The sequence below is a fragment of the Stegostoma tigrinum genome, chromosome 13 (genome assembly GCF_030684315.1).
Source record: "Stegostoma tigrinum isolate sSteTig4 chromosome 13, sSteTig4.hap1, whole genome shotgun sequence".
NCBI classification, from domain to species: domain Eukaryota; kingdom Metazoa; phylum Chordata; class Chondrichthyes; order Orectolobiformes; family Stegostomatidae; genus Stegostoma; species Stegostoma tigrinum.
The window spans coordinates 14,411,153-14,423,693 of NC_081366.1; the positions used below are offsets into that span (position 1 = coordinate 14,411,153).

Consider the following 12,541-nt stretch of genomic DNA (forward strand, 5'->3'; position numbering starts at 1 on the left):
TCTTTGTCTTATCATCGATAGATTCTTGATTACCAACTGGATGAAAGGGATAAGCAGGAATGTTGAGCTGCAGTTACAATCAGAACAGCCATGACCTTATTGAATAGTAAATAAAAACTGAAGGAAGTGTGGATGCTGTATGTCTGGAACAAAAACAGAAATTGCTGTAAAAGCTCAGCAAGTCTGGCAGCATCTGTGGACAGAAATCAGAGTTGACTTCTTGAGTCAGTGACTTCTTCAGAACTCCTCAGGATAGATCAAAAGGAAGGGTCACTCAACCCAATACATTAACTCTAATTTATTTTCACAGAGGCTGCCAGACCTGCTGAGCTTTTCCAGAAATTTCTGTTTTTGTTACTGAACGGCAGAGCACGCTGGGAGGACAGAATGACCTACTCCTATCACTTACTGGTATGCTCAAACTGCTAAAACCCTGACTGAGGATTTCCATTTCAAGGGAGCACAGCCTGTTTCTCACTGCTCCAGACTCCGAGAAGCTTGTACGTCAGGGGCAAGGACTGTATCTGCCACCTTTTCAAGTGGGAGTAAAGCTCGAAGTGAGATTAAGGAGGGGTGTTAACCGCATGTTCCCTCTTCCACTGCTAACCAGCATGTAACAGTGCGACCGTGCACTCAGGCACGATTCAGCATCAGGATAACACATGGAACGGCGCTCTGGTGCCGTAATTCACCAAAACAAATAGCCCAATTCAAGAATCACACTGATTTCTGCCCTCAAATTACAACAGAAAGTCAGATTACGGAACATGGATCTCTACAAAAGCTTTTTCAACACAAAACAACTCTGATCTTTCTTTCTGAATTCTAAACAGGTTAAGGCAAATTGAATGGAAACATGCCCAATCTGAGACCACTGACAGCCCAACAAATTCTCCCTTTATTTAATTCCAAGGGTAGTTAAATATATTTGTGTTCAATCTGTTTGCAGGGCAGTCTTCTATTAACCATGTTGCAAATGCAAAAAAATTGGAAAGTTCACATTTAGTCCTGAAAACTACCAGGTCGAAACTCTAACCTGGTTGTATTTATGTCGAAACCCCGTGGTTGTTTCAGACTGGTTGGAAAGTGGATTGCTCTCGAAATTTCTAGCTGAATTGAGAGGCGGTGTTTGTAGGAGAGGTAAGGCATTCGGGTTCGATCACTACGTGGCAGCAGAGAGAGAGATTTCAGATCTGGAAATCAGGAGCAGGAAAGCAAAGGGAGAGCGAGCGAGAGAGGGAAACAAGGGAACTGGTGCGGATCCACACGCTAAATACACCACCCTGTTGAAGGTAAGAGACCCACTGGGATTAAGGGTGACTGAGATGTCTGGGTGTCAAGTGGAGAGGGAAGGGGAGAGAGAGCGAGAGCTAATGATTGAGGAATCAGCCTGATATCTTTGCAGCGATCAGAAATCAGGCAGACACAGCGATCGCGGCGAATGGATCTAGCTAACAGCTCAGCCATCTCCTCTCTCTCTCTCTCTCGTTCCCTGGCCCCTGTTTCATGTTCAGCGTGATTTCAGGAGATCTGTAGCTTCTAGAAACCTTAGTCCCGTTCGTCCACAAACACTGTTCACAGTTGCTGGAGGAGTTGTTTGAACTTAATACAAGAGTGCCCGCCACTCTTAGGCAAGCCCTGTTTTGTTAAGAGGATGCCGGGGCTTCCTATTTATCCCACAACATCACTCTGCCATGTTCAGTCACAAAATAATAACTTTATCAACACTCCTGGCGCTGGAATGACAAGTTTAATTGTTCCTCCCACTGAGTGCAGTAATGAGTACTTTTTTAAAAAAGTGTTTAGTGTACAAAACATTAGGTAACCCATCTTGAGTCCTTTATAAACAAAGTGTAACTGTTTCGTATATCAGTTTGGTCGTGTTTCAGATCTTGTTACTACTTTCGCGATTGTCTTCTTTGCTAACACAGACAGTTTACTTTCAGTCCACAATGGGGTGCGCATAGAAACAGATTTGGTTTCATTCCAACACTTGTTCAAGCTGTTTTTATTTAGCTGTGAATGAAAACAACTCTTACTAAGATAACAGTGCTGCTTGCTTCCCCCCCTAGCCGTGTGAATTGTATCACATAACAAAGTGTGGAGCTGGATGAACACAGCAGGCCAAGCAGCTTCTCAGGAGCACAAATGCTGACGTTTCGGGCGTAGACCCTTCATCAGAGAGGGGGATGGGGAGGGGGTTCTGGAATAAATAGGGAGAGAGGGGGAGGCGGACTGGAGATGGATAGAAGAGAAGAAAGGTGGAGAGGAGAGTATGGGTGGGGAGGATGAACAGGTCAAGGGGGTGGGATGAGATTAGTAAGTAGGAACTGGAGGTGCGGCTTTAGGTGGGGGGAGGGGATAGGTGAGAGGAAGAACAGGTTAGGCAGGCGGGACGAACTGGGATTGTTTTGGGATGCATTGGGGTTAGGGGAGATTTTGAAGCTGGTGAAATCCACATTGATACCATTGGGCTGCAGGGTTCCCAAGGGGAATATGAGTTGCTGTTCCTGCAACCTTCGGCTGGCATCATTGTGGCACTGCAGGAGGCCCATGATGGACATGTTGTCTAAGGAATGGGAGGGGGAGTTGAAATGGTTTGCGACTGGGAGGTGCAGTTGTTTACTGCGAACTGAGCAGAGGTGATCTGCAAAGCGGACCCCAAGCCTCCGCTTGGTTACCCCAATGTAGAGGAAGCCACCACGGGTACAGCGGATGCAGTATACCACATTGGTGGATGTGCAGGTGAACATCTGCTTGATGTGGAAAGTCTTCTTGGGGCCTGGGATGGGGGTGAGGGAGGAGGTGTGGGGGCAGGTGTAGCACTTCCTGCAGTTGCAGGGGAAGGTGCTGGGTGTGGTGGGGTTGGAGGGGAGTGTGGAGCAGACAAGGGAGTCATGGAGAGAGTGGTCTCTCCGGAAGGCAGACAAGGGTGGGGTGGGTCTCTCCGCAACCCTTCCCCCACTGCATCAAAACCAGCCCAGCTCGTCCCCGCCTGCCTAACCTGTTCATCAGCTTTTGTGCTCCTGAGATGCTGCTTGGCCTGCTGTGTTCATCCAGCTTCACACTTTGTTATCTTGGATTCTCCAGCATCTGCAGTTCCCATTATCACTGAATTGTATCACATGCAGGGAATCAGAAAAGTAAGATCATGCAGCTCAGAGAGAGGCCGTTCGGTCACTTGGGTCTGTGCTCTCTCCAAAAGGACAATGCATATTGAACTACCTGCCCTATCCCCGCATCCCCCTATTCTCCTTAGAAGCTGCTGTCTTTTTTGTATACAGCCTAAATCAGCAAAAGTTATAGAACTGCTTGCATTAATGGAAGTCCAAGTGTTTGCACACAGATTCCTGCAGATGGGTTGGTGAGTGTGAAGGAAGGGGACCTGACTGTGAGAATGGTTTTTGTTTTGATCCATGTCTTGGTTTGTGTTCTGGCCTCTTTCTCTTCTGAGTTGTTTCATCTCCCCATTCTGGAATATGCCACGACCCTCTGTAACATATTTAATAATCTTCTCCCAAATCAGGGAGAATTTTAAGACGGGTTTTTGCTGTTGCCAGGCAGACAGTATTTAAAGGAAGAAATGAGAGAAAGAAGTTGGACTGGTTCATTTTAGTCAGAGAAATGCAGAAACACAATATAAACCAAAAAGTGGAGAAATGTAGAAATAGGTGGACAAGCTCAGCAGGTGTGGCGGTATCTATGGAGAGAAATGAGAGTTAACGTTTCACATCAAGTGACCCTTCCTCAGAACATAGGAGTATATTTTTATAGTGCAGTTTTAAAGGGAGCACAGGAGTAGAGGATGTGTATGAATAGGTGAATTGAAGGTGACAGGAACATAGTTAACAAAGTTATCTTGGGCTTTATAGATATGCGCAGAGTGTGCAGACTGAGAAAATTATGTTAAATCTGTATGAAACCCTGGTTTGGCCTCAATTGGAGTGTTGTTGAAGTATTAACTACAGTCCAATTCTGGGTGCCACACCTTAGGAAGGATGTGAGGGCATTTGCAAGAGCCTAGAAAACATTTACAATAATAATTCTGGGGTTGAGGAGCTTCACTTTCATTGCTGGATTGGAGAAGCTAGAACTGTTCTTCTTGGAGAAGAGAAGGTCGAGAAGTGATTTGTTAGAGGCACCCAAAATCATGAGGGGTCTGGACAGAGTAGGAAGGGGAAATACCATTCCAATGGGTGCAGTGATCGAGAACACAGGGCACAGATTTAAGATGTGAAGCAAATGAAGCAATTCTTCCATTTACCTGGTTTTCAGATTGAGGTTGATAGAAAGCATGGACCATATCCCTATACTTGACTATGTATTACAAGTAAATAGACTCTAATTACAACAAACAATTATGAACTGTTGGCATATCACTCAACTAATTGCCGAGGACTCAATTTCTGCCTCATCACCATATTGGACCCTATTGGTCCCACGGCAGACACAGAGGAATTCATCAGATGAATGAGACTCTGGGAATTCTTTCAAGATGCCAGTAGTGAGCTCGACAAAACAACCAACGAAATGGATCAGTCGACAGAGAGATTCATGGGGGGAACGGCAAAGAAGGAATCGAATTGGACCCATCTGGAGGGCTGCTCTCCAGGGTTTGACTGGTACAGTCAAGCCATCAGAGGATGCATAAACGTCAAATTCATCAGCTGCACTCACAATGCAGTGCGAAACATTACCTAGGCACAACTCCACACCGTTCATGCTGGTAAGACCAATTACAACATTGTCATCAAACCAGTAGACAAAGGAGGAGCCATCATCATACAGAATAGAACGGAACTGCAAGAAATTGTACTGACAGCTGAACAACCAGGAATACTACAGGCAACTAGCTGCCAATCTGACCAAAGAACACACCTGTCAATTGAACAAACCGGTCAAGGCTTTTGATCCAGTACTCCAGAGTACTCTACGCACTATTATCCCACATACTCCCACATTGGGCATCTCTGTACTTCACTCTGATGCAAACCCACAGATAATCTCACAACACTGCATTTCTGTACCTTCCACCCTAAACATATTAAAACAGCCACTCCCTCCGGACACACAGGCTCTGTTCGGATGAGGAGAAACGAGACAATCACCTGAAGGTGTTGAAGGACGCCCCCATAAGAGCAGGATATGATGCTCAACTCATTGATCGACAGTTCCAATGTGCCACTGTGAAAAACCATAATGACTTCCACAGAAAACAGACTCAGAATATGTCTGATAGGGTACCGTTGGTCGTCCAGTACTCCCTGGGAGCCAAGAAACTGTACTATTCTTCTCAGCCTTCAACACATCATCAATGAGAATAAACACCTCACCAAGATCTTTCCCACGCCTCCACTTCTCGCCTTCAAACAACCACCAAACCTTAAACAGACCATTGTTCTCAGCAAACTACCCAGCCTTCAAGACAACATTGACCACAACACCACACAATCCTGTCATGGTAACCCCTGTAAGACATCAGAGCATTGGCATGTATACTACCATTGCACATGGGAACACCACCCACCACGTGCACGGCAGATACTCAAGCGACTCGGCCAACGTTGCCTGATCTCATATGCTGCAGGCGAGGATGACCCGAGGCACAGTATATTGGTGAAACCATGCAGAAACTATGACAGCGAATGAATGGACACCGCACAGCAATCGCCAGACAGGACTGTTCCTTCCCAGTCAGGGAACACTTCAGCGGTCAATGACATTTGGCCTTGGATCTTCAGGTAAATGTCTTTCAAGGTGGAGTTCAGGATACACAAAAACACAGAGTTGCCGAGCAGAGGCTGATAGCCAAGTTCGGTCCCCATGAGGACGGCATCAACCAGGATTTTGGGTTCATGTTGCAGTACAGTTGACCCCGACACACACACACACACACACACACACACGAATCTATGAAGTGAATTTGAATTTGCAGATACATCCTATTTTGTTCAAAATGCTCACAATTTATAGACAGTCAGTCAATGTGGCGTTTTATAAGTTCCTACTGTAGAAATAAACCAGTCTGACTCCAAACCAAAACATAAACAGATTCTAAAGAAGGCCTCACACCTAACATGCATTGTCTGACCTAAAATCTCACCTCTTCTTTACATTGATAAAACCTTTAACTCTCTCAGGACAGTGACTTCAAAGGAATTTGGGGATTTATATATACATATTAATCAATTGAAACCTTGTAATTGATTAAAGGTTTAACAGTATCTTGGGTTCGTTTAGTACATCCCGTCAGTGGTGTGACCCTTTGATGTTTTACTTATAAATTCTGCGTCTGATATCACCTCTCTCACTAACACCTGAAGAAGGAATAAGACTCTGAAAGATTGTGTTTTCAATTAAACCTGTTGGACTATAACCTGGTGTTGTGTGATTTATTTTTCCACCCCAGTCCAGCGTCAACACCTCCACATCATCAAATAATTGAAACTCTGATCCCCTTGTAAACCTCCCCTTATACACATATATACACAAACAGACATACAGGGAAAAAACATGGCAATTATGGATGGAGGGAAAATTGGGTAATAATTCAGTAATCTCTGTTCACAGGCTCTGCTGTTTCTTATACTGATTAGCATGTTACTTCTCAATCTTTTTTCACCAGATGCTTTCACTGGTTTGTAAAAGATACAAGGTGGCTGGTTCACACTTATTAAAGGTCTCTGACTTAATTGTTAAAAGTCACAGCTTACAGCAACAACTAAAGGAAAAATAAATTGTTTTTCTTCAGGCTTAAGTATTCTTCTGCAGAGAACAAAGACTGAGTTGTTGTAGATTTGAAGGCACATAGATATTGAATCACATAGTTGTTAGCAGACAGAAGACCTTTGTCATCAGTAACTGCTCACTTGTCCATGGACCAATCAGCTACTTGTTGCCAGCTGAGCCTCCATTTGCACATATCCCTCAGCTCCAGGTCACTGTGCAAGAACACTTCAGCCACTTCTTGAACAAGTAGCTGTGTAAACACTGCTTACAGTCGGTGTCAGGTTTCTTGATTTTTAAATACTGCTGTCATTCATCAGCAATCCTTGATTTATGGAACAGTTTTTCTCCCATTTTAGCCCACAACTTGCCTTCACTTGACAAAGAGATTGTGCTCCAAAAGCTTGTGTTTTTAAATAAACCAGTTGGATTATAACTTGCTGTTGACTGATTTTTGACATTGTCCAACAATTAGAGCAGGCAGTACCCACTGGTTATAGCACTGGAGTAGTAATTCAGAATCCTTGGTTAATGATCTAGGGTCAGGGATTCAACTCTCAACATGGCAAATCAAATTCAATAAACACCTGGAATAAAAAGCTGTCCGTATTCGGTATTGTCAATTGCTGTAAGAATCCAACTATAGTGTACACCTCTCAGTGAAATTGCTGAAATCTATTATTAAGGCTGTTATAGCAGGATACTTAGCAAACCATATTGGGATGAGGCAGTCTCAACATAGTTTACTGAAAGGGAAACTAAGTTTAACCAATTTAGCATGTTCTGACGAAATTACAGTTGAGGTTGATAAAGAAGAGCCTATAGGTATAGTGTGCTTGAATGTTCAAAAGGCTTTTGATAAGATGTCATGCTAAAGGTATCTACGCAAGAACTCATAATGTAAGAGACAACCTATCAGCTTTGTTGATTAACTAACAAGAAGCAGAGGATAGAGATAAATTATCTGTTTTGGGTTAGCAAGCTATCGACAATGGAGTACCACTGTGATCAGTGCTGGGGCCTCAACTATTTATAGTGACATAGATGAAGGGATCAAATGTCTGGTTGAAAATTTGCTGATGAGGTTAAGATAGATTGCAAAGAAAATTGGCAGGAAGAAACAAATCATCTCCACATGTTTTAAAAGCATGAAGTAAGTGCACAAAAATTTGAAAGATGGAGTACAATGTGGAAAAATGTCAATTTTTGCCACTCTGGCTTGAAGAATAAAAACTTAGTACATTATTTAACTGGAACTAGCAGAACTCTGCTACAGAGTTATCTGGGCATCATGGTCCATGAATCATGAAGAGCTAGTGTAGAGGTAGGGTAGGTGATTAGGAATGCAAATTAAATATTGGAGTTTCTTGCAAGGGAACTTGAAAATAAACATAGGGAACTTTTACTGAATCCTTCCCTCTAAAGCATCTGCCAGACCTGCTGAGTTTTTCCAGTATTATCTGTGTTTAAATTAAACAGCATGTTCCTTCATCTGTTCACAACAGGCAAGATACAGACTGTAACCAATAAACTAGTGCTTGCAAAACTGAAAGGATTGCCCTCTGTTTCTCGTCCTCTGGATGGGTACATGAATCAGAAAGGTTTAAAGGGATATGGGGTCAAATGCTGGCAAATGGGACTAGATCAGTTTGGGATATCTGATTGGCACAGACCAGTTGGATTGAAGGATCTGTTTCTATGCTGTATAACTCTATGACCCTTAACTGAAATGGTCTCTGAAATGGCCTGGGACAATTAAAGATGGGCAAAAAATTGCTGGCCTTACCAGTTAAGTCCACAATTCATGGGATAAGATAAATTAAGTTCCACATTTTATCAACCCTCAAGATAAAGATATTCCTCTTGAATTCTTCCTGGCATTCTGTAGTAACAATCAGGTATTCATGGCCCATAGAAACTAGCAGCTTCTGGCAATCTCCTGTGTGGGATAACTGGACTAAGTCTGTTTATGTACCAACTGCAACTTTCTGCCAGAAATTTCCTTAGTGGAAGCAGGCTGCTCAGAATGGCTCTTTTCATTCATCACCAGAAGCTCCAAATTTCATTGATAACGAACCAAGGTTTCTGTCAAAGTTATACTAACTGCTCAGAAGGTCAAGGTCAATCCTAGTGCTTGTGTTTTTAAACTGGGGAAAGATGGTGACATTGGTAGTAATGTCATTGGACCACTATATCTTTGACTGCACGTGTTCAAACTCCACCTCAGCTGCTGGTAGAATTTTAAATTCAGTCAATAAAATCTGTAAATGAATCTGTGTCTAAAATGGCGAGTGTGATAACTATCATCCATTGTTGGAAAAGTCCAGCGGGTTCATTAATGTTCTTTAGGGAAGAAAATTTGTTATCTTTAGTTGATCTGACTGTATGTGACTCGAGCACACAGCAATGTGCTGCCTCTTAACTGTTTTCTAAAATGCCCTGTTAAGCCGCTCAGTTGAAGGGCAAATAGGGATGGGCCAGTGATGCCCACACCCCATGAAAGAATTAAGTTTATATCACATCCTCCATCACAATTTTAAAAAGTTGACGGGTCACATTAACAAAAATGAACTTCTTGAAAATTTTCCAATTGGAAACCAACTGGACTAAGATTCAGCAGTAACTGAGGTGTGGAACGTATTTCCCCTCATGGTTAATTCATTTGTTCAAGTTTGGATTTAATTGCTGTTTGTCTTTTTATGAACCGTGAACAACAGGAAGGAAGAACAAATTCATTCCAAGAGCTTTATAGCTGAGTATTCACTGGTTTTGCAGTATCTTTTTAAGAAAGCTCTGTTATCCAGGGGTTAGAATCCAGTCATATTTATATGTTTGGATGGCAATACCAGGGAGTGTCAAAGTCTGAAGTATTCTGATGCCAATCCTCAATAATTCAGTTCAAATAATACCTGTTGACTTAATAACCATTTTAAGATGTTTATGCTTCTGTGAAGCATCCTGATATTTTGTTTCCTGTGTAAAGGTGCTAACTGACAACAGACTTACTACATAAAGATTACATTGATTTTTTAATGTTTTGATCAAAAGCAATAAGCCTGACTCCCTGCTGAAGTACAACAAAGGCCCCTTTACAGAAATAGGCACCTTTTGCACTGAAAATAAAACCAGCTCAGTTGTATAGGGTAATGGTTCTGAAAGAGTTGAGGTTAAAGTCACATTAGCCCCACCTAAACTGATGATATCCCACAAGTATTGTGTCAATTATTTTGTCTTGAATGAGGTCCCAATATAGATGACTCATGTCTATAATTATATCTATGTTGCAATTGTACCTAACTAGTAAATGTTAATTGTGTCTATTCAGTCATTTGATAAACTATATCCTTTATTTAAAACAAGTACCTTTTCTTGTTAAGCGTCTTGGGGGCTATCCTCTTGCAAGTCCTTAAACTCGCCAGAAGAAGAATTAAGTAGAGAGGGTTTTTGTGGTGCAGTGACATTGTCCCTCCCTCTGAGTTAGGAGGACCTGTTTCAAGTCCCACCTGCCCTGGATATGTGTTATAACATGTCTGAACAGGTTGGTTAAAATTACTGCAAAAACACAATTGTTAGCAACAAATTATTCCAAACACCAGCTGCTAGAGATTCCAAGATAATAAAATGTGAGGCTGGATGAACACAGCAGGCCAAGCAGCATCTCAGGAGCACAAAAGCTGACGTTTCGGGCCTAGACCCTTCTGATGAAGGGTCTAGGCCCGAAACGTCAGCTTTTGTGCTCCTGAGATGCTGCTTGGCCTGCTGTGTTCATCCAGCCTCACATTTTATTATCTTGGAATCTCCAGCATCTGCAGTTCCCATTATCTCTCAGCTGCTAGAGATTGATGGCCAGTGCAATAAGATATAGCATTAAAAATATATTTATGAAGTGGTGTTCTACATATTAGAGGCAATTGAAAATAATATACACAATAACATGGAACTTGAATCCTCATTTAGGATGCAGCCTTGCCTTTTTCTGTAGTAATTATATTGTTGGATGTAGCTAATGGCATTGTCTCAGTATACCCATTCAAGTTACAGCAGGCACAGCAAGCAGTGCACTTTGATCTATTCACACGTAGATGACCTTAGTAAATCCTACTGCAGTGGGTGTGACTGTGTACTTTGTTCATGAGTGGCCTGTTGGTTTTGGAATGCTGGATATTTCTGATGTAAAAGAATGCGGTAGCTTGTCTGAACTGGATGGACTAAATTATACAAGTCTTCATTTTGCAAAAGCTTCACAAAATAAGCCAAGCAAAATGAACCAGCGTGGTTGGAGAAACAGATTACTATTTTTAATGCTGAGAGGACTTGTTTACTGAGTGGAGGAGAGGCTATTTAAAGGAACTTTGTTCCATGCTTTGAGGTATAATCCTGCATTAAAGTCTGATACTGTACAATGATCTATCCCACATTTACAAAGCACTGGTGGAGTGAATTCTTTGGGCTTGGTACTACTTGCTGTTTTCTGTGGACTAACAGCTGAATTCCTCAGATGTTGTAGCTACTCTTTGATGATATGGTAATTAAGGAGTCTGGGTTATTTCTGTGTCAGTCCGTCACTTTGAGAGCTAATTTGAATGAGAAATTGCCTATGTATCGGTTGCATAAATTAAGGTTGACTTTAGCTACTCACATAATGAGGTAGATTCAACTGTCCAATTGACATTGCTTGTTTATCCAACCACCACAACTTGGATCTCCTAATTGAAATGTTGCCCAAAGTATAAAGTGTTTGCTTTGCTACTTAAAGAAAAACATCTGAACTTTAAATTCTTAATGAATGGGAATATAAAGTTTGGATATTAAAAAAGGATTCTAATTTTAGGACCTTGAGGCATAAATTGCACATTTTTTTATTCACAGAATGTGGGAGTTGCTGGCTGGGCTAGTATTTATTGCCTGTCCATAGTTGCCCTTGAGAAAGCGATGGTGAACTGTCTTCCTGAACTGCTGCAGTCTGTGCGCTGGAGAGGTAGATCCTTAGGGAGGGAATTCCAGGATTTTGACCCATATTATGATGTAATTGGTTTATACCTATTTTATTGAATAAAGAAAATATTTTTGAATTAAGACTTGATTTGGAAAGTCTTTAAGGCCAGTATCTCATGTGACTCAGTTGGTTGAACTCTTGTTTCTACTTTAAGAGACTGAGTTCAATGCCTAGGCAATAGATTTGGGCACTGATTTTTATGGAGTTGGGCTGAATCAGTATTCACTTAAATATGGCATGGAGGATCCAGTTCAAGGACATCATATACCAACAATTTGTGGTTGATATACAGGTGCCACACTTTGCAATCATAACCCTACCAGTTCCATCGTGGAGTTGGCATATTGTGCACCCTCAGCATTTGTGAAAAGTCTAGTCAGCTTCTCAAGCTCATGGTTTACTATCCTTCAGAGAAGATGTGCCCCTTGACGTGGATTCAGGAATCCTGTTTGAGAATTATGGTTTGATCTGTGCCGTCTTATATGTTCCAAGCTCTGTGCATCTTCCATGCCTTCTTCTATCTCCCGAGTTACTACAGTATGCCTTCCATTACATTATGCCATTCACCCAGTATACACAATGCGCTGAACCAAGGAACTATATGATAACTATGGCAAGGCTTGATAATCTTTGGGAAAAATAAACTACTTTAATTTTTTTCCCCCATCACTTTAAACCTGTCTCCTAGTATTTGTCATTTCCACCTTGGGGTAAAGGCCCCGAAAACTACCCTAGCCTTCCTGATTACTGCTGAAACGGTGTTCTATCTTTCTATGTTTTGTGTATAAGTACCCCCAGTCCCTTTGTGTTGCAACTTTC

At 42.0% G+C, this 12,541-nt stretch overlaps 1 protein-coding gene across 7 annotated transcripts in view; it reads left to right on the forward strand.

Moving 5' to 3' along the window:
* Window positions 1–1,146: 1,146 nt before the first annotated feature.
* LOC125458205 (prolyl 4-hydroxylase subunit alpha-2-like) overlaps window positions 1,147–12,541 on the forward strand; it is a 90,311-nt gene continuing 78,916 nt past the window's right edge. For 2 of the 7 annotated variants that reach the window (XM_048543235.2, XM_048543236.2), the window contains exon 1: window positions 1,151–1,292. The gene's annotated coding sequence lies outside the window, so the exon portion shown is untranslated. Of the gene's footprint in view, window positions 1,293–12,541 lie in introns of all 7 variants that reach the window. The other 5 variants (XM_048543237.2, XR_007248793.2, XM_048543233.2 and 2 more) reach the window with 5 other exon arrangements.